Source organism: Symphalangus syndactylus, chromosome 7, assembly GCF_028878055.3.
Source record: "Symphalangus syndactylus isolate Jambi chromosome 7, NHGRI_mSymSyn1-v2.1_pri, whole genome shotgun sequence".
Taxonomy (NCBI): Eukaryota; Metazoa; Chordata; class Mammalia; order Primates; family Hylobatidae; genus Symphalangus; species Symphalangus syndactylus.
The window spans coordinates 79460185-79484431 of NC_072429.2; the positions used below are offsets into that span (position 1 = coordinate 79460185).

General features: G+C 40.6%; 1 protein-coding gene across 17 annotated transcripts in view; it reads right to left on the reverse strand.

The window, feature by feature from the left end:
• PAG1 (phosphoprotein membrane anchor with glycosphingolipid microdomains 1) overlaps positions 1-23392 on the reverse strand; it is a 147174-nt gene extending 123782 nt beyond the window's left edge. For 4 of the 17 annotated variants that reach the window (XR_010121904.1, XM_063643345.1, XM_055286603.2 and 1 more), the window contains exon 1: positions 22856-23392. The gene's annotated coding sequence lies outside the window, so the exon portion shown is untranslated. Of the gene's footprint in view, positions 1-3625; positions 3951-22806 lie in introns of those variants that run through there. The other 13 variants (XR_010121903.1, XM_063643349.1, XM_063643348.1 and 10 more) reach the window with 9 other exon arrangements.
• Between the last annotated feature and the right edge of the window lie 855 nt (positions 23393-24247).

Here is a 24247-nt window from a genome sequence, read left to right on the forward strand (position 1 = left end):
TACTGAATACTGTAAGGCCATTATAACACAACATAGAAAAGATACAGTAACAATATGATTTTATAATCTTATGGGACCACTGTTTTATACGTGATCCATCACTGACAAAAATGTTGGTATATGGTACATGATTATATACATATATAAATAAACAATTCACAGTAGGACTTGGTAAATGCTAAAGTCCATGAAAGCTTCAACAAGCAGTCAAGGACCAGTTTTATCAATGGGATTTAAAAAATGCATCCTAAGTCACAAGATGAAGAAAGAAGAAGAAGAAAAAAAAAAAACAAAACAAAACACCCTGTCCAGGTGCAGCGGCTCACACCTAAAATCTTTTGGAAGGGTGAGGCGGGAGAATTGCTTGAGCCTAGGAGTTCAACCCTGTAGTAAGCTATGACTGCATCACCACACTCCAGCCTCAGCAACACAGCAAGACCTTGTCTCAAAAAAAAAAAAAAAAAAAAAAAAACAAACTTGGATAATATTAGTTTAGGCATCTGTTTGAATAAAAGTAAATCCAGGCTGGGTGCAATGGCTCACACCTGTAACCCCAACACTTTGGGAGGCTAAGGAATGTGGATGGCTTGATCTCAGGAGTTCAAGACCAGCCTGAGCAACATGGCAAAACCTCATCTCTGCAAAAAAAAAAAAAAAAAAAAAAGAAAAATTAGCTGGGCATGGTGGTGTGCACCTATAGTTCCAGGCTACTTGAGGGGCTGAGGCGGGAGGATTGCTTGAGCGTGGGAGGTCAAGGCTGCAGTGAGCTGTGTTCACTCCACTGCAGTCCAGTGCAGGTGACAAAGCAAGACTCTTGTCTCAAAAAATAAAATCCATTTGTGAATATTAAAATGACAATATCATTTCCTATAATGAGGCAGTGAAGAAATACATTTATTGTGAATATAATTTGATCTCTGTTAAATATGACAAATCCATAGAATCTTTACATGTCAGAATGAAGGGGTTTCTAAATGTCAACTAACCATCAAATATTGATGTCCCTCTACAGATTCAGCAATATTAGCTTGATCCAAAATTGTATCCCTCATCATGGAACTGATTCAACAAATAAAACAGCATTACAACTTTTAAAATTAAGTTCTTCATTGAGCAGTATGCTTTTCTCCACCTCATATAGAAAAAATAATGAAAATTGTTTCTCAAGTTCATGGTATATACCACTTTAACTGCGTCATAAGGACATGGATCTCATTTAATAAATCACTCTTAATCCCTAACTGATCTCAAAACTAATGCCGATTTCTTGTGGTAGTGAGCTTTAACAGGAGAAATTATATGAGAATTGACAGAGAAAGCACAAAACATGCCTTGTATCAGATCTCTCTTTAAATCTCAACTCAAAACCTTCTTAGCTGCATGATATAGGCAAGTCACACCACCACTTCAACTAGATTTTCTTTCCTACAAAGTAGAAATTGTGAGACCTTAATGTATGATACATATTACTGTGCTTAAAAAATACTTGTTCCTTAATAAATGTTTAATAAGTGAAGACATATACTAAAAACAACAACAACAAAACAGAGAAAAAGGTATGCTGACAGCATACAGCCTTCTTGGCACCATCACAGTCAGCTGCACAGAGAACAGAACTGACTGTATGCCTTACCTGAATCTGCCCCAGGTAAGGCATCTACCTTCAGTGGGTGAGCCATGAATCCAGGATGCAGCTAGAATTGGGGAGATAATCTAACATGACTAATTTTAAAAAGTCTGAGGGTGGTCCGAAAGTCTAGAAACCAATGAAGACCCATGTATAATTAATGGTATGTTCATTTTACTTCACATAATATGTTCTAGAACATAGATGTTTCCAGACTTTATGAACAATCTATGTAATCAACACATAAATGCTTTCGTATTTGATCACAAAGCTGAAGTCTCTCCCCCATGCAAATCCATCATTCTTAAAATTGCAGTTAACTGTCTTCCTTTCAAGATTGTCTCTGAGGTTCCTCTTTCACTTAGACACAAATGCAGGCACAGACAAGGGGGGAGACATGTTGCTTTTACAACATGATCATGTCTTGTATGCCATTACCCCTAGACGTGGCCCTGAGCCCACCTTACACCATAAATGATGTGAGACTCACCACCAAGACCAAGCAGCACAATATCCCCCTAGGGAAAACTGTGCACAAGAAATCACCCTCTCTGGACGATCAGCCACATGCAGTAGCAACTGAATTTGATCGTTGCTGATGAAAATAACCTCAGGAAGGAGTGTTCATCCAACGTTCCGAAATAATCAAAGCAGCAATCTACACTGTGACAATCATGGTGTGGTCTGTAAACAAAACGGCCTGCCTCACCCTGGCCAATTCTGCAGGACATAATGGCCAGGCTTCAGGGGGAGGTACAGCCCCTCCATCACTTCCTGGCATCTCATTCAAACTGGATTCATGCCAGAGACAGGCAGTTCACACCCTGCAGTCTGCTGTGGGGTAGGGGCTGACATTCTAGAGGATGTTTCGGTAGGGCTCAGTGCGGTTCTCCCCAGCTGAGAGCGTGTGGTGGAGCAGGAGGTCACCATAGAAAAAGGTTTTCTTGTCTTTTTTTGTTTTTCATCTTCTTCCTCTCTACCTATACCCCAGGAGGGACGTCGTCCTAAAAGTCAGGCCAGGCTAAACTTATTATGAAATTAAGTCTTTCAGATAAATATGTTCAATACCTTATCCACATGAGCAAATTAAGCTAGAACCTTCCTCACACATTCAGATGGGGGCAGGCAGGTAATTTATTGAAGCAAATGTGTTTTCAAGCCAGCTTTTAAACAAGATTTCTAATTATCAGTGTGCTTTTCACTCGGCAACCCTCCTCCACCTCTTCAACATCATTTTTGCAACTCTTGGTTCAAGAGCCACTTAAGAAATAAATGATTCATGGCAACTGAAAGCATGACAATTTTCTGTGAGGCCTAATGGTTGGGTTTCTAGGTCTATGGGTGATAAAAATATGCTACCCCTTAACTCTCTCAACTTCCTTTATGCGAAAAAGAGACCCAGAAACACCAATATTAAGATCCAAGCTCTCCTTTGCAATATATATATATTTTCCTCCAGAACTTAAAATTCTAGCTTTGAGGGAAAAAAAAATTAAACTTCTTCAGAAAAGAGAAAAGCTAGCAAAAATGAACACTCTGGTTCTAATATTGAGTCCTGTATCTGAGAGATGGACCATGTTCACTGATGAAACAACCCTCAAAGGTGTTCTGAATTTTGCAGGGCTGTTCTTACCATTTTCACACAGGCAGGACTCTCTACGAAAAGAAGCAGATTGCTTTGCCAGCCATAACATGCACCAGCTGTGTGACCTTGAGCCAGATGCTTAATCACACTGAGCATGTTCCTTAATCTGGAAGCTAGGAAAAATACGCTTTTCTTAGAGGGTTGTTTTGAGAATTAAATGGAATATTAAAGTAAAAGTACAGTCTTTAGACACAATATTTCTCAAAGATTGGTCCATGAACTCCCTGCATCAGGTCATTTGAAGGTTTAACGAAGTCTTCGATGCCAGTCCACGTCATTAGAAGAGGACCGGGTCCATAAATTGGCATTTTAAAAAAGCATTTTAACAAGTTCATTAGGTCTAGTGTACTCACGGGGCTGTGAGGTCCAATCTGGGTTTGGACAGAGGACAGAGGACAAAAGAGGAGCCCAGCATTTCAGCATCAAGTCAGCATGCTGCCTGTTCTATTCTCACCAAGTATCCTGGTTTTGAGTTCCCAGCATCGCTGTCTTGGATTCCAATTCACCCTTTGTGCTGCTACCAGAGTTATCTTCCTGAATATAAACCTGGCCATGCTGCTTCCCGATCCTGAGTACAGGCACCCAACCTCAACCGTCTGCCCTTCTGGCCTCCTTCAACTGCCTGCATATCCTCTGTCCAGGGTGGTCTCAATTCATACAAACCCTGGTTGTTTTGGTCACATTTCAGCTTAAATGTCTCTTCCTCAGGGGGACCCTCCCTAGCCTCCCAGTCACTCCTAACGATGTATATATATTTTACTCTCTGCTAAAACCAAACGTCTACTACTGATAATCCCTTGGTTATGTGACTGTCTCTTTCCACTAGGAAGTAACGGCAGATAGCCTGTTTGCTTCTATATGTACTACCTATCCCTGTGCCTGCTACATACTAGGTACTCAATAAATGTATGCTGCATGCCCCCTTAATTAATTATTGGCCTGCACCACCGCCAGCCTTGGCAAGGTTCTCACACTATACGTGTAAGGCTGATAAATACAAAAGCTGCATTTCTTATCATGCAACAGGACAACAGCAGGGTGGTATTTGCTTTGTGCAGTATCTGTGCTCAGGGAAAATGAATGAATAAACAGAATTTCTGTAAACGGACTCCATTAAAGAAGGCTGGCATTTAAATAATTCTGATGAAGATGTTTGTTAAGTGAAGCATTTTGTCTTAATTTTTTTGTACAACTGGATATTCACGTAAATTTCACATTGGATTTCCTTAAAACAACTCTGCATCCTTGTTATTAACACCAAAATCACCTCACTTAAATTTTCCTACTTACTAATAAAAGTAAAACTACTATATTTGGAAGAAATAATTCCTTAATAATAAAGCAATGAGATCCAGAGAATATTGTAAGGCACTCATGTTGTAAGTGTTCTCAGCTCCTTTAGAAACTGTAGAGCCGTGGGGCACAGCCAATGGTCCTTGCGTATGGCCCTCTGGAAAACGAACATGCATTCTGACCCCAGAAAGTCTAGAGAAGAGACTTCACAAAGATCACTTTATAAAAAAGGCTACCCAAATGAATCTCTGCCCAACTCCTGGACTTGATAATATATAAAAAGGGATTTTAGAGGCCCATAGATGTATTAAGAATAAAAGAAAACTACGAAAAGATGACAGCTCAATTTTGGTAGTGGCCTCCTCTCTCTAATTCAGCAAAATTATGCTCTACACAATAGTTTTCCAGCAAAGACTCTGCCATCTATCTTTGTTGCAAGTGAAAAGTGAAGTGAACAATCTCTACTTGAGAACTTTAATTGGTTCTGCTGTGTGTGTCCTTTGGGCTAGTGAGTTTCAAATGAACTGACAGAGATGAGCGGGGAGGGCGCATGGCTTTGGTTTACAGAGCCTTACAAAAAAGAAAAATGGAAATACGAGGTTGCAAAGTAGGATGCCCAGTTAAGAAAGGAAAATCAGGCCCCTGGTAGGCTGCCTCATGATGAGATAAGTACAGGCCTTGCCTGGAATGGTTTCTGGCCTGCTGGGGGCACATGGCTGTCAAGAATTTACTGATGAGAACACAGACCTACGGGGAAGAAGTCACACCAGCCAGGTGGGCATAGGTGCCACTTAGCAGAACTCATTCTCTTGAGCTGAAGCTGAAAGCAAACAGAGGGATGAGGAAGAGTTGTTTGTTTTTCAGTCTCCTTTCATCCTTTTTCAAAAATCCCTGCTACCCCTTCCACAATTGTTCTCATTATCTACAACGGACAGGTATTACACCCTATGCACCAGTGGTTCTCAGTGCTGGCTGCATCCCCAGGGAAAGCATTTAAAAACTACCAAGTTTGGGGCCCCACCCCCAGGGCACTTTAACCAGAATTACTGGGGGCGGGCCCTGGAAATCAGTTATAGTAAATGTGAAACTTCCCCAGGTGATGTTAATCACAGCCAACATGGAGAACCACCCCCTAAAAAGCATCACCAGACCTGGGGAGGGGTAGGGGTGGAGGATGTCGTTAAATGTGGAAGGGGGTGCAGCAGCAATAAGGTGAGGTTGTCAGCTTCTTAACAACAGGAAATGTAGTAACAAGAAGGAATGTGTGCAAACTCAGGAAGACACTTGGTAAGAGGAGGCAGGTGCAGTACCAAGGCAGGGCAAGTTTAGCTCTTGAAAGCTGGGAGGTAAAAGAGAAAATGATATCTGCAAAGAGGCTGTAAGACTTGTGAGAAAGTTATTGGCAGAGGCTGGAGGAGGAGGTGGGGGTACACCAAGACACCTATGAAAGAAGTCCGTGGGTAGGAAAGGCGAGGTTCGTAATTTCACAACCAAACGGCAATGATTCAATTTCATACTGATGGTTCACCTTCAGACAAAGATTTTGGTGGCACAGTTGAATCAATTAAGAACTTTTTTTTTTAAAAAAAGAGGTAATAAACAGTAGTAATGTAGTCCCTGGTACATGCTTCTGAGTGTCTACAAAAGCATCCAGAATTACCACCTCACTCCCATGGGTAGACCTTAAGCATCACGTTGCTCTTTGAAAACTTAGTACTGCCTTGATGATGCTCTTGAGTCCTTAGAAGACAACATTCTTGAATGTTCCTATAAATGTTTTATCTGATGCTGGTGCAACACTACACTCCGCTCTTTCCTATAATTTGCAGAAATTGGATCCCCTTGCTTGTAAATGGGTCCCATAATCTATAGTATATTCTGCTTAAGTAATATTGCTAAGAGTATGCATTTTATTTGTAAGAAAGCAAATTGTACACACCCATCAAAATATTCACTTACATTCACGATGGGTCTATAGCAACTCATGAGTGCCACAGGAAACCAGTTAAGACGCACTGGCCTGCAGTTATAGTTTTCTAAGTACCACCACTGGAAATCTGGAAATTAACACAGATGTGAAATTTATAGTTAAAAGACTAATGGGCTTGCTAAGGACCATTAGGCAAATTACATAAGATGATTATGCAAAATTCAATAATTTGCAACAAGTCTTTAATGTCTTGGTTTGGACCAGCGTCCTGCTTCTGAGCTGTGGGTCCACTACAGAACCCCGCATAGTTTTCTTCATGTGTTTCTTTCTTGAACTCTAAATATCTTTCCTTCAAGAACATTTACTCTAGTGGATTCTCCTCCCTGGTTTGACTCTCTTTCTATAGCAGTCTAGTCTCACTGCCCAGGATTTCATGATGGGTGTGAGGGCTACCGAGCATGAGTCTGGGGCTACCTGGGATGGCAGCTGCCATTGCTACCTTTGGATTTTTCTCCATGGGTATCTTTTTGACCCAAGAAAACCATGTTATTCTTCTTGGGCCCCAGGGCTGGTGCAGATGAACATGGCTACAATCCAGGCCTTCAGCAGAGAGGTGAACCACAAACCACAGACCTAGCTGGCCATAACACATCTATACCTGGCCTTCATCCACCAAAAGTGAACAGCTTATTTGGCATTTTGTCAAGTCTGATGGGAAGTTAATGTGAAAAAAAAAGACAAATACATCCATGGCTAAGTTAAATGAAGTGTGTATATGGCAGAGAGGACTGGAGGGTGGGGAGCTAGAAAGAAGACGAAATGCAATAGTTTGAAATGCAATATCCTGGGATACACTGAGGCAGTCTCACAAACCTTTACCCACAATTTTGAAATGCAAACATTTCTGAAAAGAATTTCTTTGTTGTTTTGCTACGAAATGAATTTGCTCCCCAAACTGACCTGAACTGACATGTGGTTAGTTTTTCTCTAACTAAATGTTAATATTCATCTACTTTGCTACAAAAATTACTGTGTGTTGCCTGGATCCCATGGGGGGTATTACATTAATATATAAGGTATGCACTGTATTAACTTTCTAAAAGCTGAATTCTGAAAGACATTTGGCCCCAAAGGGTTTGGCTAAGAAATGGTTGACCAGAATACAGCTCCCAAACAGGCATGTTCTCCAGATTTAATCCTTTTGTAGTTTCCCCACATCTTGCGGGTATTTAACTGACTTCAGCTTTTCAATGATTTCTATAACACTATTTTTGTAGATAGAGTTACAAAAGTAGTAGAGGGGGTGACCACCATTGAAACAGGGACAAAGCTGAAAAACAGGCACACATTCCACTCTTACACACGTGCTTTTCTTCTTTGCTGCATGTTTCACTTTATTAGTCTGAGAGTTCTGATAACCAAGAGTCCCTGAACCTGCACTGTAGCATGTGTATGGTACAGGCAATATAAAAAAATACAAGGTGATGCTGATCTTGAAAAAGAAGATAGAAACTACATTTTTATTGGTAAATATTAATATCTCAAATGAAATGTCCAGAGATTTGCTAAAAGGCAAATATATAAAGACAAAAAGTGAGACAGAAAAGAAAGTGATAGAAAGATTGGTGGCTTCCTGGGGCTGGCAGCGGGAATGAGAATTAACTGCACACAGGCACAAGGGAGCTCTTTGGGGTGATAGAAAAGTCCTAAAGCTGAATTGTGGTGACAGTTCCCTAGCTCTGTACATTTACTAAAAATCAGTGAATTGTTCAGTTGAAATTGGTGACTTTTATGGCATGTAAACTAGAACTCGATGAACATGATGAAAAACTAATTTCCTAAATTCCTGAAGTAACACTTTTTATGTCAACACCTTCCCTTCTTTCCTGACATTTCACAGTAATGCCAGTTGAAATTTAAAAAGACAATAAATAAAACTTATTCCTAATTATCAAGGAAAAATTAGAAATTCTTTATCCATAAATGACTGATATTACATTTAGTCAGAGAACAATCCCTTCCAGATATTCTCTTATATTTAGCAAATGAAATCTAAATTATTTTTATCTTAACATGCCATGCATACCTCTAATCACAGCATACATCACATCAACCAGTTTGATTTTATTTACTAATCATTTTGGCAAAGAGAGGGTATACCCCTGAGGCAAGAACCATGTCATAGTCTTTATTGTATTCTCAGAGCCTAGTAGGTGTTCAATAAATGATTACATTAAATGCAATGATTTCTTCACCAGAACTATCTATCACTTTTCATTTGCGTAAAAAATATAATACAAATTGAACAGACATCCCCTACCTTCTAAATCAGGGTTTCTCAAGCTTAGCACTCTAGACATTTTGGGGTAGAAAATTCTTCCCTGGGGAGGGCTATTTTGTGCATTGTGGAATGTATAGCAGCATCCCTGGCCTCTACCCACCAATTGCCAGTAGCATCCCCGTCCCCAGCTGTGCCAACCAAAAATGTCTTCAGACATTGCCAAATGTCCTCGGGATGGGGGGGCATGGTTAAGAACCACAGTTCTAGACAGAAAAAGTTTAAGATGGATCAAACCAAACCGATGGCAGATGCATTTCAACAATGCCTTTCACGCTATGGCTTCTGAAGCTAATGAGAACATCAAGAAAGAAAAAGCATATGACTAGCAAATGATGATTCTCTGACCACAGGCCTTAGCATATTACAGGGAGAGAAAAGGAGAGAAATTCTTTTCATTCTCCATGTAACTGTGGAGATGCAAAAGGCTAATTTTAATATAAGGCTGACAGTTTTTAGGAAATGTGGAGCTGTGGAAATACATAAGAGAAGTGTCCAAATGCCTGTGGCTATAAAACAGTCTGAAAGAAGCATGCTTGTTGCCAGCGCTGCGCTGTTTATTACGAATTGTATCTAGGAGAACAATTTTGAAAATGCTATTGAATATTTATTAAAAGGAAAGATCTATAATTCAGGTTGTGACATGCCACTATTAGCAAATAACTCAGCCGGTCGGAAAGGTTAAGAATGGTGGTAGCAAAGCCATTAAATTAAGTGTAAGTTTAGTACATCAGTGTTATTTTATTTTTCTCAATGACCACAGTATTAGCAATCCTCTTCCAAATATCTCAGCCCAAAGACTAAAATGCTGTTATCCATATTGTATCCTTTTAATAAGACTCCAAATGTTTTGGTTTCAATTCTACCTTGGACATACTGAGCATTTCATACTAAAGTTCAAGATGTACATTTTGGGCAAAGTGACCACTACATAATAAAGCAAAAGAAAAATATTCCTAACACTAAATATGTACAAATATTTATCAGGATTTATGATCAATATTTTAAAGCATCTTTATTTCTTATTTAGCAAAACAAAGGAGTGGACTTCTAACCTCAACACCAACAATTTAGGTAATACAATGACACCATTCTAGTTTTCAGCCATGTCTATATTTCTTATCAATCTGTTCATATAAGAGAAAACGACCACAGACAGTTACGTGTTAATTCCTAACACTTAAAAAGGAAGCATATCTTTTCCAATTCTATTGGTAAAAATATTTATATTTTGCTCTGTGCGACTACTGGTAAACATAAACAGGTTTTGGACTCTTTAGTATTAAGCATGTAATTCCTAAATCCACTAAGAGAAAGAACATACACGATGTGCGAAAGCACTCCATTCAATCAAGCTCTAACTGTACACATAATTATGGTATTCAAATTAGATTACTAATTTAGACATGTTCTATCATGTCAAGTATACACTAACATAAAAATGTCTGAATAAAATTCAATAAGAATAAGAAAAATGAGGTAAAGAAAAATTACTCTTTTTAGAAAATGAAAACTCCTAGTACATAATATTAAAATATATACTTACAGAAAGATGAGTAGGAAATGCAGTTTAATTGTTCATCTTGGTAGTGAGTAATAAATACAGTAGTGTCAAATCACCTGAACAGAACACTAACTCTATGCCCTGGATTATCATATTTGCATTTGGATGAAATTGGGACACATGAGGCATGAAATGACCAAATTAATCTTCATTTTACCTCATTCGAGTTTCCTCACATATTATTATAAAGTGCAATAAAAATCAAATATAAAATACCATATTACTTTGTATTGTTATTTAAATTTTCACATGCCTATATTGTAATTTTTCAACTACATTGGACTAAGGCTACTACTGCACCATGTGTAGTGATAATTCAGAACTAAGATAGCTGCCTAACGTTTTTAAAAACTTTTTAAAATTTATAAATGTATTGTTAGTTTAAAAAATCAGCACAAATAACAAAAGAGCAATCCACCAAATGTCACAAAGGCTTAAACCCCTTTGGATTCAATTTTTCCTACCAAAGCTAAAATGTAAAATAGTCACCATGAAGCTTGAAATTGAGATTTAGGGATAAGCATTAGCACCAGCATTTTGCTACTTGCTAGAAATTGCTTTTATCTGGAAATTGCAATTTAGTAAGCCTCCTAGATATTTTTTGTGAAAGAAAAAAATGCAGTATCATAAAGTTTTTCCAACAGCCATAACATTCTATGTACTTTTCATGATTCTAATATTACTGTGTATTAATAGCTAATATCTGCTTCAATAGTAGCAAAATTAGGTAAATAAAAAATTTAGACTATCAGGAGCCAAAATACAAGTTGTAACATTAAACTAAATCCCTTAGATTCATCCTACATCATTTTACATTGCTTACAGAAGACAAATGCTTTAACACTTTGGCATTAAATGAGTAACATAATAGCTGCTTTGGCAAGACAAAGCAAGCAATATCATTTAATGTATCTGGAGAATTCAAAAATATTACAAAAGGAAAACCAATAGTTTTAAAATTAATTAGGCTACATTTTAGTTTTTATACATGCACACACAGGTATGTCTACACACAGAATGCCTCTTACAGACAACAGCCATTGCAATTGCTGAAAAATAAATTCCCATTGTATCACAAATAAGTTTAACTACAATAATTTTATAAGTTAAAATAGTGAATCCTTATATTTATACTCAGATTCTTTTTTAGTGCTCTTGAGATAATAAATGCAAAACATGTTCATTTTGTGAAAAAAAAAAAAAAAAAAAACAGATTTTTCCCCTAATCTAACTTAATCACATATAATTGCATAAATAACCTGTGGCCCATCAAATATAGAAATTGTAGCTGATACAGTTTCTACTGTTGGTGCTTTGACCAGATTAATAAAGAAAATCTCTGAAACATAATGCCCCCTAATTCTTCTTTAGTAGCTATTCACAAAGATACAGCAACATGATGGAGTGGTATGAACCCAGGACACCTCATTTTGGATCCTAGAAGCTCTACCGCTTACTAGCTGTGTTATCTCCACCCACCCATCTGAACCCTGTATCTCAGTTTCCTCATCTATATAACGGGAGTGATTCTACCTTTAGGTCAAAATTAAAGGACAAACGTTTGAGGACTGAAAGGCATAATATTTAACTAAAACATATGGTAATTATTTCCATCATCTCCAAATACTCCAGTTAGTCTATAATATAATGTGTCCTGTTTTTGTAAGACATGTGAAAATTACAGGATATTTTACTCAGCATACATCAAATAATCCAGTGAGCCGAAAGTCTCGTTAATAATTATATAAGCATTGGCTCAAAGGTTATAACATTATGGCCATGATAAAAGCTTAGTTTTTATAATCTGTCAAATAATGGGTCATTTATCACCTTCTCTTCCAGTGTGTTTATTTTGTGGATAAAATGAGACATGCCCGCTATGGGGAACTGAGGCACTTTATGCACCAACAAAGTGATTCTTTCATTCTTTCCATTCTCCCAAGAAGCCTGTGTCCTGCTGTCAACGAAGGAGAAAAACAAATGGAAAAGAAAAATAAGAAATCATAATTCTATAAGCTTCTTGAGATCCAGAAAAAAATAAGAAATGAAAATTCCATACGCTTCTTGAGATCAAAATTCACGCTTTGTTATTTTATTTCTTCCCCCCATCCCCTTTCCCACCCACCTTCCACATGGTAGGTCTTAATATTTGTCGACCAGAACTGGAAACTCTAGGAGAAAGAGCCACCATTATCTGTGTAGATGGAAGCAAGTTAACAGTCAGACCTGTCCCTTTGCTCTCTTTTTATTTCAATTTCATTTCTTTTGTCACTCGGTTCGCATTCAATCAAGCACCTCATTCTGCTTTGCCTCTGGCTTCTGCCACTTTGTGTCCAAGCACTTGTCAAAAACTTCTCTCGCTTAATCTTACTATGCCATCTCTTTTTCTTCTGACAGCCATCTTGGCCTTCATCTTTTTTTTTTTTTTTTTTTTTTCAGTCCACACATTCTCACAGGCAGATCACAACCTCGACAACAATTTCAAATACACGGAAGACTTGCAAACCTGCATTTCCAGTTCAGCCTCCGTTTTGAACTCCAGAACCACAGGCTGTACAACTGCCAATTGCATCTCAGGTCCCGAATGTCCCTCTGGTGCCTCACGGTGCATAAATCCACAACCTGTCATCTTCTCCTGCAAACTGCTCCATCCTCTGTATTCATTAGCATCTCCAATGGCAGCCTTGTCGATTCAATTACCCAAGCCAGACACCTGGGAGTCATCCTTAAATTCACCATCCTCTCCTTGCTTCTCCCCTTAATGTCCTCACGCTTATCAGTGGGAGTTTAGACCTTAAATCCACACCAGTATTCAAAAGCTTTTTTTGCACAGCTTACCTTGTCTGTCCCTTACCCCATCCATTCTGTGTAATACACCCAGAGTGATCATTCTAAAAAAGTACTTAAATTCATCTACAAAACTAAATATGGCCCACAAGACCCTCCAAAAGTGACTCCAGCCTCCGATCTCCATCTCCAGTCTCATTCCCCATCCTCAATGTGCACCAGCCACATGGAATGACCAGCTGTTCCACAACCCGCCTCTCTGGTACCTTTGTTTCACCATATTCCCTGTTCCCTCTCTCAGAATAATTTCTCCCTGCCCACTCCCACCCTCAGCCTCCTGGTACCCTCCTACTGGCTCTTCCAGACTCGATCAAGCCCAGCTGCGTTAGGAAAAGTTATCCCCTTGGAGTCAGGCACTCCTGACAGAGCCCAGCATCCTTTAAGCACTGGTTCCAACTGCTGCTCAGTGTCTCCTTCCCTCATGAATCTGAGATTCTTGAGGGCAGAGAGAGGGATTTTCTGGTATTTGAGGTCTTATCATCTAACAACGTGCCTGGTATCATATTAATATATATCTGGTGAATGTATAAATGAATAAATACCACCCTTGTGATATTTAGTGACCCTTCAGTCACTAAAATTGACTGAAAACACAGACAAGCTGCTAGTGATTGATTACATGTGAATTAGAGGCTCATAGCCCTCCTTAGAAGGTGCCAGGAAAAAATTAATAAGGCCACTCTGGTTGCAATTCCCAACTGCTGAATGCAGAAGGTGTGGTGTTCTTGTGTATAGCTATATTAGGGACTGGCTATTTTTAATAAAAAGAAAAAAATTATTGTGTTATGTGTTTTTTCCTTTGACTTAGAACATAAGCTCCCACAACACTTAAGTTTCCCAAAAGTTTCATCATGTTCCACCACAATGGGCATGATGAAGGAATGGGTATGGTTTGGGGTGAAAGGATGGCGTAGGGGGAAGCAACTTTAATAGTAATGATGGAGTCACAAATACAGTGAGACGAGATGCCTGAGAACTTATCTGATCACCCTTCATTCCTCAGAGAAGAAATTCACACAAAAGCTTACATATGCAACCCTGGGTCTCTCTCAACACAAAGATGGCAGATGACAGTAATGCTGATTTAGTCACACCTTTTGGTACTTTTAGAAAATCAAGAGAACCTGATTACTTGCAAATGAATACATGATACGGTACCTAGGGATTGGGTCAGCTGGACATCTGTGAAATGGCAGAGGGAAGTACAAAGCTGTTAGCGACCAATTTTATTTTTATTTGTTTATTCTGAGACAAAGTCTCACTCTGTTGCCCAGGCTGGAGTGCAGCGGTATGATCTTCTCGGCTCACTTCAACCTTTACCTCCGGGGTTCAGGTGATTCTCCTGCCTCACCCTTCCAAGTGGCTTGGATTACAGGTGCACACCACCATGCCCAGCTAATTTTTGTATTTTTAGTAGAGACTGGATTTCACCATGTTGGCCAGGCTGGTCTCGAACTCCTGACCTCAAGTGATCCACCCTCCTCAGCCTCCCAAAGTGCTGAGATTACAGGCATGAGTCACAGCGCCTGGCCTAGTGACCAATCTTAAAACTACTTCTTCTTCCGTAATTTTTTTTTTTTACTTGCTTACTCCATAAGGTTCACAGGATTTCAGGAGCTCTGCATTTCTAGCAGATGCCCCCAGTCAGGCCAATTTCCCTGTCCTCTGCAATAAACAGTCTACATTTAGGAGACTAAATTTTTAAAACGTTTTTAATCACTTCTCAGGTTAAAAAAATCATACAGTCCTATAACATCAAGGATGGGGGCAAATGAGAGAACAACAGGATATGCCAAAATATTATAATCATAATAGTTCCTTTATAATTCAAACTCCAGGGGTTGATATGAATTAACTTATTGAACAAATATTGGCGCCAGTATGAAATCGAGAAAAAATAGAGGGAGCAGGGCTCAGGAGAAGGGTTTTGAAAATATTACAAGATGGTTTTAAAATTGTCCTTTTGGGATATCACCACCGATCCCACAGAAATACAATCTACCATCAGAGAATACTACAAACACCTCTATGCAAATAAACTAGAAAATCTAGAAGAAATGGATAAATTCCTCGACAAATACACCCTCCCAAGACTAAACCAGGAAGAAGTTGAATCTCTGAATAGACCAATAACAGGTTCTGAAATTGTGGCAATAATCAATAGCTTACCAACCAAAAAGAGTCCAGGACCTGATGGATTCACAGCTGAATTCTACCAGAGGTACAAGGAGGAACTGGTACCATTCCTTCTGAAACTATTCCAATCGATAGAAAAAGAGGGAATCCTCCCTAACACATTTTACGAAGCCAGCATCGTCCTGATACCAAAACCTGGCAGAGACATAACCAAAAAAGAGAATTTCAGACCAATATCCTTGATGAACATTGATGCAAAAATCCTCAATAAAATACTGGCAAACCGAATCCAGCAGCACATCAAAAAGCTTATCCACCATGATCAAGTGGGCTTCATCCCTGGGATGCAAGGCTGGTTCAACATATGCAAATCAATAAATGTAATCCAGCATATAAACAGAACCAAAGACAAAAACCACATGATTATCTCAATAGATGCAGAAAAGGCCTTTGACAAAATTCAACAACCCTTCATGCTAAAAACTCTCAATAAATTAGGTATTGATGGGACGTATCTCAAAATAATAAGAGCTATCTACAACAAACCCACAGCCAATATCATACTGAATGGGCAAAAACTGGAAGCATTCCCTCTGAAAACTGGCACAAGACAGGGATGCCCTCTCTCACCGCTCCTATTCAACATAGTGCTGGAAGTTCTGGCCAGAGCAATCAGGCAGGAGAAGGAAATAAAGGGTATTCAATTAGGAAAAGAGGAAGTCAAATTGTCCCTGTTTGCAGATGACATGATTGTATATCTAGAAAACCCCATTGTCTCAGCCCAAAATCTCCTTAAGCTGATTAGCAACTTCAGCAAAGTCTCAGGATACAAAATTAATGTACAAAAATCACAAGCATTCTTGTACACCAATAACAGACAAACAGAGAGCCAAATCATGAGTGAACTCCCATTCACAATTGCTTCAAAGAGAATAAAATACCTAGGAATCCAACTTACAAGGGATGTGAAGGACCTCTTCAAGGAGAACTACAAACCACTGCTCAATGAAATAAAAGAGGATACAAACAAATGGAAGAACATTCCATGCTCATGGGTTGGAAGAATCAATATCGTGAAAATGGCCATACTGCCCAAGGTAATTTATAGATTCAATGCCATCCCCATCAAGCTACCAATGACTTTCTTCACAGAATTGGAAAAAACTACTTTCAAGTTCATATGGAACCAAAAAAGAGCCCACATCGCCAAGTCAATCCTAAGCCAAAAGAACAAAGCTGGAGGCATCACGCTACCTGACTTTAAACTATACTACAAGGCTGCAGTAACCAAAACAGCATGGTACTGGTACCACAACAGAGACATAGATCAATGGAACAGAACAGAGCCCTCAGAAATGATGCCGCATAGCTACAACTATCTGATCTTTGACAAACCTGACAAAAACAAGAAATGGGGAAAGGATTCCCTATTTAATAAATGGTGCTGGGAAAACTGGCTAGCCATATGTAGAAAGCTGCAACTGGATCCCTTCCTTACACCTTATACAAAAATTAATTCAAGATGGATTAAAGACTTATATGTTAGACCTAAAACCATTAAAATCCTACAAGAAAACCTAGGCAATACCATTCAGGACATAGGCGTGGGCAAGGACTTCATGTCTAAAACACCAAAAGTAATGGCAACAAAAGCCAAAATCGACAAATGGGATCTCATTAAACTAAAGAGCTTCTGCACAGCAAAAGAAACTATCATCAGAGTGAACAGGCAACCTACACAATGGGAGAAAATTTTTGCAACCTACTCATCTGACAAAGGGCTAATATCCAGAATCTACAATGAACTCAAACAAATTTACAAGAAAAAAACAAACAACCCCATCAAAAAGTGGGCAGAGGACATGAACAGACACTTCTCAAAAGAAGACATTTATGCAGCCAAAAAACACATGAAGAAATGCTCCTCATCACTGGCCATCAGAGAAATGCAAATCAAAACCACAGTGAGATACCATCTCACACCAGTTATAATGGCCATCATTAAAAAATCAGGAAACAACAGGTGCTGGAGAGGATGTGGAGAAATAGGAACACTTTTACACTGTTGGTGGGACTGTAAACTAGTTCAACCATTGTGGAAGTCAGTGTGGCGATTCCTCAGGGATCTAGAACTAGAAATACCGTTTGACCCAGCCATCCCATTACTGGGTATATACCCAAAGGACTATAAATCATGCTGCTATAAAGACACATGCACACGTATGTTTATTGCGGCACTATTCACAATAGCAAAGAGTTGGAACCAACCCAAATGTCCAACAACGATAGACTGGATTAAGAAAATGTGGCACATATACACCATGGAATACTATGCAGCCATAAAAAATGATGAGTTCGTGTCCTTTGTAGGGACATGGATGAAACTGGAAACCATCATTCTCAGTAAACTATCGCAAGGACAAAAAACCAAACACCGCATGTTCTCACTCATAGGTGGGAATTGAACAATGAGAACTCATGGACACAGGAAGGGGAACATCACGCTCCGGGGACTGTTGTGGGGTGGGGGGAGGGGGGAGGGACAGCATTAGGAGATACACCTAATGCTAAATGACGAGTTAATGGGTGCAGGAAATCAACATGGCACATGGATACATATGTAACAAACCTGCACATTGTGCACATGTACCCTAAAACCCTAAAGTATAATAAAAAAAAAAAAAAAAAAATTGTCCTTTTACCCTCCATTTTGACTGGAGTTAGAAAGGCTATGATACAGACATGGAAGATTTGATGCAATGTTCTTACTATAAGGTAAACTTAAAGCCTTACTGGTTAGACATAAGCGTTCATTTCCTTTGAAAACCACAGTCTCATGGGATGACAGATGACAGTGCTGTAGCAATGTGGTTCTCCCATGACAGTTCACTGCTGATACTTTTTTAGATTTAAATAAACTTATTTAAAAAAAAAATCACCCAAGAAAATCTCAGGTCTCCACACTTCTCCTTTTTTTATGAGAATGATGCAAGTATGTGACACTAAACACAGATAAAGTTAACATGCCTCCCCACTGTGCTCTACTACCAGCTGAAGGCTTTACGCTTCCTATTTCACAAAGCAGACATGTGGTTTTCTTTCTTGAGCTCATTGCATAAACTAAGCCTAAGCTCTTCTTCTACAAAGATAATGGAGATGATATTTCCTGTGCTGTCAATTCCTGCTCCTGGCAGTGGCTAAGAAGGTAGGCATGTGTCTTCCCCCCATTCCTTCACCTGGGGACCACGCAAGATAGTATAGGATTCTTTTGAAAAGCATAACATAGTCCATCTATATTATGTAATATATAAATCCATGCAATAGAGTTTAGCTATCACAAAGGCTCAAAAATCAGAGGCAGAAGAATGTTCTATAAGTATCACGGGCCTCCTTGCACAGTTCTGGGCTCCACTCTTTACTCTGAAGCTCACTAGTGTGACCTTCGACAAGTGCCTGACTTTTCTAGGCCTCAGTTGTCACTTCCGCAAAAGAGGATAATAAAGTACTACCACACGAGGTCATAGTGAGGATGAAGGGAAGTTCTTAACATGGCAGCCAACGCACAGTAAGTGCTCCCTTTAAGCTATTCATTCCAATTCTTATCCAGAAAGATAACCAGTAAGGACTAGAAATGTGGGCATATAAATTATGTACAGAGCTGTCTTCCCCTCATACTTACCCCTGCCCTTGAACTCAGCAATGAGCGAGCCCTCAGGGGCTGTCTCTGCGGGGCTGCATATGAACTGCTTGTGTGTATAACTTGTATAACCTCCCAGCATGCCTCTCACAATGCATGAGGCAGGAGCTCTGGAACTATCAGCTCCCAACTCCTCAAGCCCAAAGTGAAGAAAATTCACAACAGTACATATGACTGTCAATGATCTTCATTCATTTATATCCATATTAAAATTAGTTTGCATTTCTTTTACATGTATCTTCTGATGGATGTCAGAAGAAAATTATTCAGAGATTTAAAAGTGACACAGATAAGCCACTAAATAGATAACAGATAACACAGATGAGAAATGAAACAACTATATGTATATTCTGAGGAGTTAGTTAATAATAAATCACGAATCTCATTCAAGTCACAAAAGTGATCAGGGGAGACTTTTACTATAGAATAACCCAGAGCAGGGGAACACTTGAAATTAACTATTAAGTAAGCAAAAGGGAATATCTGTTCTCTGAAAAGAAGGGTTAAGTTGAAACAGAAGATAATTCAGGGAGATGTGAGATGACTCGGTCCATGGCAGAGGCTCTTTTGGGCACTTTGCAACTATGGTATTGTGTCCCCAGGCACATGAAGGCAGCCTACAGGAAGAGTAGAACTCTTGAAGAGTTTTGACTTTTTTTTTTTTTAAAGCCAACTTTGAGCATTTGTATTGAAGCACCATTCAGTGTTAGCATATATTAGCTAAGAGGTTTCATTAAACACTAAATCAGTCTGTGATTTAAATTAAATCAGACTGTGAGCAGTCTGTGGTCTATGTGCCCTATATAGCAATTAGATTTTAATCTCTAGAAACAAGACTTACAAAAGGCAAGAACACTATCTAGTATTTGGGTGATAACCTAACACAGCCACAAAAATACCATGACCTCTCAATCATTTCCCACCTCTGGAACCCAGCTGAGAAGTCTAACAAGCTATGGATACCTTAAAGGAAGTACTGCTCACACAGCACCCCGGAATCTGCTTCCCATTACATGGGGTACTAAGGCTTGAAAGAAGCATGCTTATTTAATGGTAAGTATAAATTATTTCTATTTCTGAACATGCAGTTTAATATGAGGCAAAGTGCAAGGCCGCTCTCTGCCCAAGGGAGTTCTCCAGCTGGGACTGAACACATATCCAGGGATGACGCTGTTTGTGTACTGCTGCCGTGGTGTTTTCCTTGACTGTGTAAATTGCTGCAGCTACACGTGCAGGCAGGAAACCAAACGAAGAACACCACTCTCCAGTGTAAACTCTAACATCACACCAATTTTTCTTTTTTGACTCTCTGAATGCATGAATAGAAAAATAATAAAGCAACAGAATCCACTTCAAATTGAAAGACCTGGCACCTCTACCACACACTAGGAGGTATGGAAGCATGGGCAAGTTATTTAACAATAATTATGATCATTTCTGTTGTGGGTGCTGTTAAGCACTTGGCATACTTTAATCCTTAAGCTTAGATTTCTTCATGTATACATTGAGGATAATAATGCATCTACTTCATTTGCAAGTTGAGGCAGCAGGGTCAAAAAGAACACAGTTTCAACACAGACAGACGTGGGTTAAATGCCAGCTCCAATTTCTACTATTTGATCTCACTGAGCTTACATTTTCTCATCTCTAAAGTAGAGATGAAGTCACTTACCTCAAAGGACTGTGGTGGTAATTGAGCAAGACAGTGTTAAATAGCAGTTGATGTCTGTATCACTAGACAGTGCACAATAAATGTTTATACCTTCTCTCCTATTATACACATGAACTGCTTCTGTTAACATTCATCAGCAGCAATTCAATGTCCATAGAGTCCAAAGATGCATTTCCTTTCATAACAATGAAAATTTTTCCCAGAACAAGCTTAATATGCCAGATACTGGCCCAACAGCTGTATGTCTATGAACTCATTTAATCCTCACTACTGTTCAGTGGGGTAGGTACTACTACTGTCATCCCCATTGTACAGATGAAGACACTGAGGCATAGACATTGGGTAACTTGCCTAGATTCAAACAGACGGTACCAGAGCTGGCAGCCTGGCTCCATAGCTTGTCCTCGTAACCAGGCTACAATAGTGCTTACTGGGTCAATCTGTTTGAGATTCCATGCTTGGATGTAATCTCTTCTAGAGATAAGCACTGGATGCTCTCACAAACCGCAATGTGTTGATGTGACTAACTTTTCAACTTCTGAAATAACATTTGTGTATTTTCTTAGTATTCCTAAAAAAAACCCCTTTACATTTTAAATAAGGTGCCTATAACTAGTTCATCTTGTTCTGCATGCTGAAATACCATAAATAAATGCACTTCTCTCTTCAAAGATTATGTAAATAAATCTTACACTAAAACATACCCATGAGCTTTGGTTTAAACAATAATTTCAAGTCCAAATTAAATATTTATGTATGTGTTATATATTTAGCAGGAAAGTTTTGATATGACCTATTTTGTTAAACTAATGACATCTATACCCAGTACTCCAAATATTCCTCTTATTTATAATATTCGCTGTGTAACAGTCACACAGCAGTACTGCATGGTATTTCAAAGTACTATTCCTTTTACAAGTTTAATCAACTCAGGTATTAAACATCAATGATGACAATCCATAGCTCTGCTTAAAAGGAATCTCTTGGGGACAGCTGAGAAAGAAAGGTTAAAGATTTCTATTCTTCAAAGTAGGTCACTGCAGCTACCTATAAATCATGCTCTTTGTTTATTAAGATAATTAGGCCCATCAGTACACTTAACTTTTAGACTCAACAATTGTCTGGCATGAACAATTTCCACTTTTTCTAAAACAAAGGGGATGTGTTCAAAAAGCGGTCCTCTGCATGCTCTCTGCACAATGCATGCTATTTTAAAACATGATTTATGGGTCTAATTCCTGGAGCTGCCATGAAAAATATACTGGGTTGTTCCTCCCATGCTCCCTATTAGGAGAAGACACTCCAATGTGAAGAGTGCACTCTGTTTCAGACTTCAGGCCGCTATATCATGTCAGCATTTTCATTAAATACTGTTCAAGCTGGACTTTAAACAAATAGAATGGAGAGCCACAGCTGCAGCCACTGCAGAGACAAAGTTATCCAGCCGGGAGGCTTACATAAGAGGTGCAGGACAATCAGGGTGAAATCCAAGTGTCATTATCTGAATCCTATTTCTTGAGACTTGCCTACATTCTTAAAGTGTATGAAATCACATGCCCAGAGCTCGTTTTATTTGCCTTAGGGCATAAAACACGGGGTCGACATATAAGTTGTTTTTTCCCTAAAGGACTAGGCTCCAATTATGAAAAGGTTGGCAACTTCTGCCTAGGGGAAGAGTAAAGCGGGATGCGCGGGAAGCCTGCAGGCCTGAAAGAAATGGCTCGCCCAAAGATCCATCGCAGTGCTGGCCACACTCCCCAGAGGACTTAGGATGGAGGTGACAAGACCCTGCCCAGCTCCTTCACTCCAACGTACACACAGAGTCAAGGAGCTTGGAATGAATAGCACGCAGCAGTCGAAATGCCCTAGGAGCACCTGTCCTCTCCCAGCATATTTCCAACCGGCACATTCGTGAGATGCTGGGGTCAGCCAGCCCCGGACTCCAGACCTTCCATCTGCCTTGTCCCCTTCTTAGCACCCCGCACTCCCTCCTCGAGCTGGAACTCCGCTAACAAGAGGTGCCACCCTCGGCTTCCCACAAGAAGATAAAAACGCACCTCTCCTTCCCACGGCTCCCTCCAACTTCAGAAACTACAGTCAACTTACTGGGGCTCAGGAGGCAGGGAGTCTTCCTGGCGGACGGCGCTCGGAGGCAGCCTCTGCAAACTCCGGCGCTCAGCGCCGCCGCCCCGGCACAGCCCGGCAGCAGCGGCAAGTGCAGGACCAGGCGCCGCCGCTCTGCACCAGTCGCCTTGGCTCAGCTGTGCCGGGCGCCGGGCATTCGCCAGGGCACACGACTCAGCGAGGCGGCGGCGGGGACTGAGGCTACTGCACCCGGCCGCACGGACCCGAGCGCTGCAGCTGCTTCCAGCCCCGGAGCGCGGGGTGTCGTGTCTCTGGCTCCGAGGGAATCACGGCTCAATTAGAGACCCGGCAGGGGAAAAACTGATGCCGCAGGCAGAGCCGCCAGCCTGCCCCCAGTCGGCTGGTCACAGAGCGGGCGCGCAGACGGACAAGCGAGCGGGAGGGTACCGCAGCCGGCACTCGCCGCTGCGCCGCGGAGAATGACAGGCGCCGAGGCGGAGCAGCCGCGCGGGGAGCGGGGCGCGAGTGCGCATGATCCTGGCCGCTGCGGCACGTCACGGGGGAGGAGGGGCGGGCCGCGGGGCGTGAGCGGACGAGCCGGGCGGGGCCCGGCCGGGGGTGCAAGCGGGTGAGGACCGGCGCGGCGCCCGGCTTGCTCGCGGGAAGATGCAGGAAGTCTTCCCTGCCCTGGTTTTATGAACCCAAAGCTCTGTGGTTGAACTTGTCCCCGGAGCCCATTGTCCCTTAAACAGCACCGTTTAAGCGGTCCTTAAGGTCCCTGGGGAGCCCACAAAAGCCAATTTAACTCAGGTTACAGCTTAACCGTAAAGGGTTGCCATTTGGGGGACAATGATCTTCTATCGTAGCTGTGCATTAAAATAACTTGGGGAGCTTGTAAGACCCCTTTGCCCGGGACGCATCCCAGAGCAAGTACAGAACAAAGTCTGGGTGGGGCCCAGGTATCAGTAGGCATCTAAAGATACCAGGGTACAGCAGTGCTTCTCAAACCCTCAGTGTGTAACAGAATCTCCTGCGGATTGTGTTGAGATGCCAGATTCCGATTCAGTAGGCCTGGGATAATGAGGGAGACATCTTTTCTAACAAGCTCTCAGAGGATGCCAATACTGCAGGTCCAGACCCCCATCCTTGCTACTTAACATGTGGTCTAGAGCCTGGAACAGAGCTTCTGAAACAGTTGTTCTGTCTGACAATCACCCGAGGGGCTTATAAAAAATGCAGAGCAAATGCCCAGGCCGTACCCCCAGTGACAGTGGTTCTGGCTCAGCCCCTGGGCAAAGGTGGGCTTCTAGAATTCCATTTGGCATCAACACTCTAAATAAATCTGATAGGGGTTTTGTTTGGGCCAAACTTCAAGTTGACACTAGCAACCTGGAATTGGGAATAAACTTTTGC